Below are 5,488 nucleotides of genomic sequence, written 5' to 3' on the forward strand. Positions count from 1 at the left end.
AATCTCGGTCCAGCACACAGTTTTAATCTGCCAGGAAGTTTTATATCATCGCACACTCCGCTGCAGAGTGAAAATCTCATTCTGAAAACATTGAAATTATTAAATACGTAGTTGGAGACACCGTACCGTGAAACTAGACGAAAAATCTCCCGCCCAGCGCAAAGCACCAAGCGACTGGAAAAAATCGCAGGTGACTTCTGTATATAAGAAGGGTAAAACAACAGACCCGCAAGATTATAGACCAATATCCATAATTTTGGTTTACTGCAGAATCCTTGAATATATTCTCAGTTCGAATATAACAAACTTGTTTTTGACCGGGAAGCTTATGTCCACGAACCAGCAATGTTTCAGGAAGCATCACTCGTACCTAACTCAGCTTGCCCAAAGCATCTGACACGGTACGAAAGTGCAGGCTGTTAACGAAGGTGCGAGCATATGGAATAGTTTCAACATACTGTGAGAGGCTGGAAGACTGTTAAGTTAGACGCTCGAGTATGTTATTGTCGACGGCGAGTGTTCATCAAAGACAAGAGTATCGTCAGGCGTGCCCCAGCGAAGTATGATAGGACCGTTCTTGTTCACCGGCCGGTCTGGCCGAGTGGTTCTAGGCGCTTCAGTCTGGAACCGCACGACCGCTACGGTCGCAGGTTCGAATCCTGCCTCTGGCATGGATGTGTGTGATGTCCTTAGGTGAGTTAGGTTTAAGTAGTTCTAATTTCTAGGGGACTGATGACCTCAGATGTTAAGTCCCATAGTGCTCAGAGCCATTTGAACCGCCGTTGTTCTCTATATGCATAAATGATTTGGCGGACAGGGTGGGCAGCAATCTGCGGTTGTTTGCTGATTACTCTATAATGTTCGGATACAACGTGTAAAGTAGTGTCCTTCTTTACACAGTCACGTTGTTTAAATATCTGGGCTTAACGTTGGAAAGCGATGTGAAATGGAACGTGCGTGTAAGGATTGCGGTAGGCAAGGGGAGTGGTCGACTTCGGTTTGCTGGGAGAATTTTAGGAAAGAGCAGTTCACCTGTGAAGGAGACCTCATATAGGACGCTGGTGCGACCATTTCTTGAATACTGCTCGAGTGTTTGGGATCCATACCAAGTCGGACTGAAAGACGACATCGAAGCAATTCAGAGGCGGGCTGCTAGATTTGTTACCGGTAGATTCTAACGAAACGTGAGTGTTACGGAGATGCTTTGTGAATTCACATGGGAATCCCTGGAGGGGAAGCGACGTTTCGAGGAACAGTATTGAGACAATTCGTCATTTGAAACTGACTGCACGTCGATTCTTCTACCACCAACATATATTGCGCGTAAGGACCACGAAGGTAATGTACGAGAAATTAGGCCTCATACGGAGATATAAAGGAGTCGTTTCTCCCTCGCTCTGTTTGCGAGTGGAGCAGGAAAGGTTGCAGAAGACATGACGAACTCGTCGCCATATTTTCAATTGTTTATTATTACTATTTTCTTTAGTGTACTTTTATTATATGTATTTATTATATCACAATTCCTTTTTTTTTCAGGTGCTCTTCGCATCTTGCTTTTAGTGGAAACAGTTCGAGCAGCATTTGTGATGTGACATTTTAATCCGAGGTGAGTGCATGCTGTGACTAATTTGCGTATTTAATTTACTCTTGTTCGGTAGATATGCATACATATACCTGATATTTTTGAAACCTTAGTGATCAACTGCCTTAGTACTATTGTTGAAGATAACATTTTGCACTTTTTATTCGAGAGTATAAAATTTTAAAAAAGAGGAAACAAACAACGGCGAAAACACTACACGAAAAACACATTATTGTTGATTACGTATCACTCCGATTAATTCACTGATTATCAGACATGTAAATGTATTTATTAGTTTATTAGACTTTGTAAAATAAGCCTTTAATGATGATTGTAGCCTGATTAGTTGTCTAATTTGATTCATTTATGGAAATTATTAACTTTCAATAATAAAATATTCAACGTCATATATACATTATAATAAAGTATACATACAGGGTGAAGATAAATTCGCGCACTCGGACTACGCAGCGCGATTCAGAAATGTCTGTTACAGAATTTTGTACTGCGCAGATTTCGGCCGGTAAATGGACGTTAAAGATTGGCAATCTGGCAACACCGTAATCACATGTACGGTAACTACCTCTGTCACCACATACATCAATGCCGTCCATTTGGTGCAATGGATAGTCTTTTTGGGCTAGCATTTTTGGGCTAGCACACATGAGATCGAGGGTTCCATTCTGCATCGAGGCTTATTCGTTTTTACTTGCTAAAAGTAGTCTTAGCGGTACGGTATCTGGTGTCTTAATCGTCATACAGTGAATGCAGTGGGTCTTCTATAAAACATTTGCAATTACGTACTACGAAAACAAATGGAAGTACAGTCGTTTTCATTGGTCAGTTATTTTGCACATCGTGGACACGAATTGTTTCACGCTACTGCATTTTCTAGACTCCAAACTAGTTTTCAGTGTACCATCTCCCAATGATCCCATCGAGATTATTTTGCAAAGCGCGTTGCCGCTGGTGTATTAAGGGCCTAACGAAATGTAATGGACCTGAACGAGCCAAGAATAATTTTTGTTATTAATCCATGGGACCATTGGGGGAGGGTACATACAAAAAAAGTATGGAATCTAGTAGATGCAGTGGTGCGAAACAATTCGCGTCCACGACTTGCAAAAGGTTTCTTTAAAAGCTGACCGATGAAAACGATTGTACTTCCATTTCTGTGTTCCTAGTACGTAACTGCAGATGTGTTGTACAAGACCTATTGTAATGGCTATATGATGATTAAGACTTCCTTTAGCAAATAAAAACAAGTAAGACTCGAGCTCCCTGCATGCTAACCCAAAACTCTATCCATTGCACCAGCTGCACAGCACTACCGCTACATTCTGATCGAGGTAGTTACCGTATACGTGATTACAGTCTTGCCAGATTGCCGATCTTCAATGTCCATTTATTTCCCGAAATATGCGAAGGAAGAAATTTTGTGACGGACATTTTTCAATTCCTAATACGAGGGTGATTTGAAAAGTTCAAGGAATCACGACGAGAGGTTAGTGCTGGCGCAACGAGCTGTTCACTGATATTCATTGGACTGTTGCCTGTAAACACGTGCCACGTCAGTGCTCTTGGAAGAGAGCTGTGGAGGTGAAGTGGCTCTGTTGATGTTCCCCCGTAGCGCTTTGCGAAGATGGAAAAAGTCGAGATTCGAGCAGTGATTAAATACTTCGTAAAGAAAGGTACAAAAGTAAAGTACATTCATGCCGATTTCCAGAATAAACTGGGGGACTCTGCTCCTCCATATTCAACTGTTGCCAAGTGGACAGCCCGCATCTCGTGGTCGTGCGGTAGCGTTCTGGCTTCCCATGCCCGGGTTCCCGGGTTCGATTCCCGGCGGGGTCAGGGATTTTCTCTGCCTCGTGATGACTGGGTGTTGTGTGATGTCCTTAGCTTAGTTAGGTTTAAGTAGTTCTAAGTTCTAGGGGACTGATGACCATAGATGTTAAGTCCCATAGTGCTCAGAGCCATTTGAACCATTTTGAACAAATGAATTTAAATTTGGCCGGGAGAGCTTAGATAATGTTCCCCCCAGTGGTCGGCCAAGATGTGTCACTACTCCAGAAATCATTGCAAAAGTGCACAAAATGATCATGGAGGATCGCCGATTAAAATAGCGTGAAACCGCTCACGCTTGCAAGATGTCATCCGAAAGGGTATATCACATTTTAACTGAAGAATTCGAAATGAAAAAATTATCTGCAAGATGGGTGCCGCGACTCTGCACGCTGGATCAAAAACGTGTGCAGTCGCCATGGCAAAATTACACGAACTAAGGTATGAATTGTTGCCACACCCGCCTTATTCACCTAATATGGCTCCTTCAGACATCCATCTCTTTCCAAAACTGAAAATTTTTCTTGGTGGACGAAGATTCATTTCAAACGAAGATTGATAGCTGGAGTTTGCAACTATCTTACAGGCCTGGAATAAACTCATTTTCCAGATGGAATCAAGGCACTGGAACATCGTTGGACCAAGTGCATTAATCTACAAGGAGACTACATTGAAAATTTAAAAAAAGTTTCCATGATATAAGAATTTTTTTTCTGTTCCGTTCCGAGACCTTTTCAAACCACCCTCGTATGTGAAGAATCGCACTGCGAAGTCCGAGTACGCTGTATATTGCCAATGGCCTTGGCACATTGGTAACATCGGTTCTCGTCAGGTCACCGAAGTTAAGCGCTGTCACGCTTGACTAGCACTTTGGTTGGTTGACCGTCCGGATCTGCCAACCGCTGTTAGCACGCGGGGTGCACTCAGCCCTTGTAAGACCTGACTGAGAAGTGGCGGCTGCAATAGCAAAACTGACCACGGCTGGGAAAGCAGTGGGCTGACCACATGCCTCTTCACACATGCATCCGATGACTTCTATGGACTGAGGATGACACGGCGATCGTTCGGTCCCGTTGGGCCTTCGAAGTTGTTCAGACAGAGCTAAGCTATTTCAATAAATTTAATTACGAGCATTTGTCATGTAATCCAACAAAACACAAGTAGTGAGAAGACTAGACGGTCAAAGCTAATGTGTGCGTTACGCTTGCGACATCAGTCTAATTGACCACCGCACGCCCAGTGGGAGTGGATGCGACCGGAAAAGTTACTTGATTGCCACACGGTGCGTCTCTTTCATTGGGTCCTCAGCGCGCATGCGTCCCAGTATCTCGCATAAGAGATTAAGTACGTGCCACCTCGTCCTAATCGAAAGACGAGGTCTCACTCATCCAGTACGCTGGCTTGTAGCCGCTTCAATGTAAACGGCAGAGTACGCTAAATGTGCCCTTCCATAAAACCAACAAAAACCCTCAGACTGGTTCTCTGTTGGTGCTGTCCACCTCTGGAGCAAGCTAATCTGCAATCTACGCACAATTAAATACCCTTCTGCGTTTGTCATCCTCGAAATACTCCTATGAAAAATAAACATGTGTGGCCAGTTTTCCATTGTCGACAATAAAGCAATGTTGCTCCCATTTCCTTCAAGTCCCACTTCTTTTTGTTTTCGTCGCTCAGTCATTCGCACCACATGCTTTTCCCTCGTGTTTTAACCATCTCTTTCTCCCTCTCAATCTCGCCTCCTCTCACATCCTCTGCGGCCAGGATCTTCAGTTTAAATCTACCTGATTGTAACTTTTCTTCTACCTGTCACGGACAGAAATACTTTCTTTGTCCTATTGCTACTAATGTGTCTACTATTTAAATCGTAGTTATTTATTAATTTCGAATTCCAGACGAGTGGTAAAAGTCTTGTAGACAGTGTGTCGTAAAGAATGCAGTGTATATTATTCTGATTGTTCAAAATGGTTCAAATGGCTCTGAGCACTATGGGACTTAACATCTGTGGTCATCAGTCCCATAGAACTTAGAACTACTTAAACCTAACTAACCTAAGGACATCAC

Source organism: Schistocerca americana, chromosome 9, assembly GCF_021461395.2.
Source record: "Schistocerca americana isolate TAMUIC-IGC-003095 chromosome 9, iqSchAmer2.1, whole genome shotgun sequence".
Taxonomy (NCBI): Eukaryota; Metazoa; Arthropoda; class Insecta; order Orthoptera; family Acrididae; genus Schistocerca; species Schistocerca americana.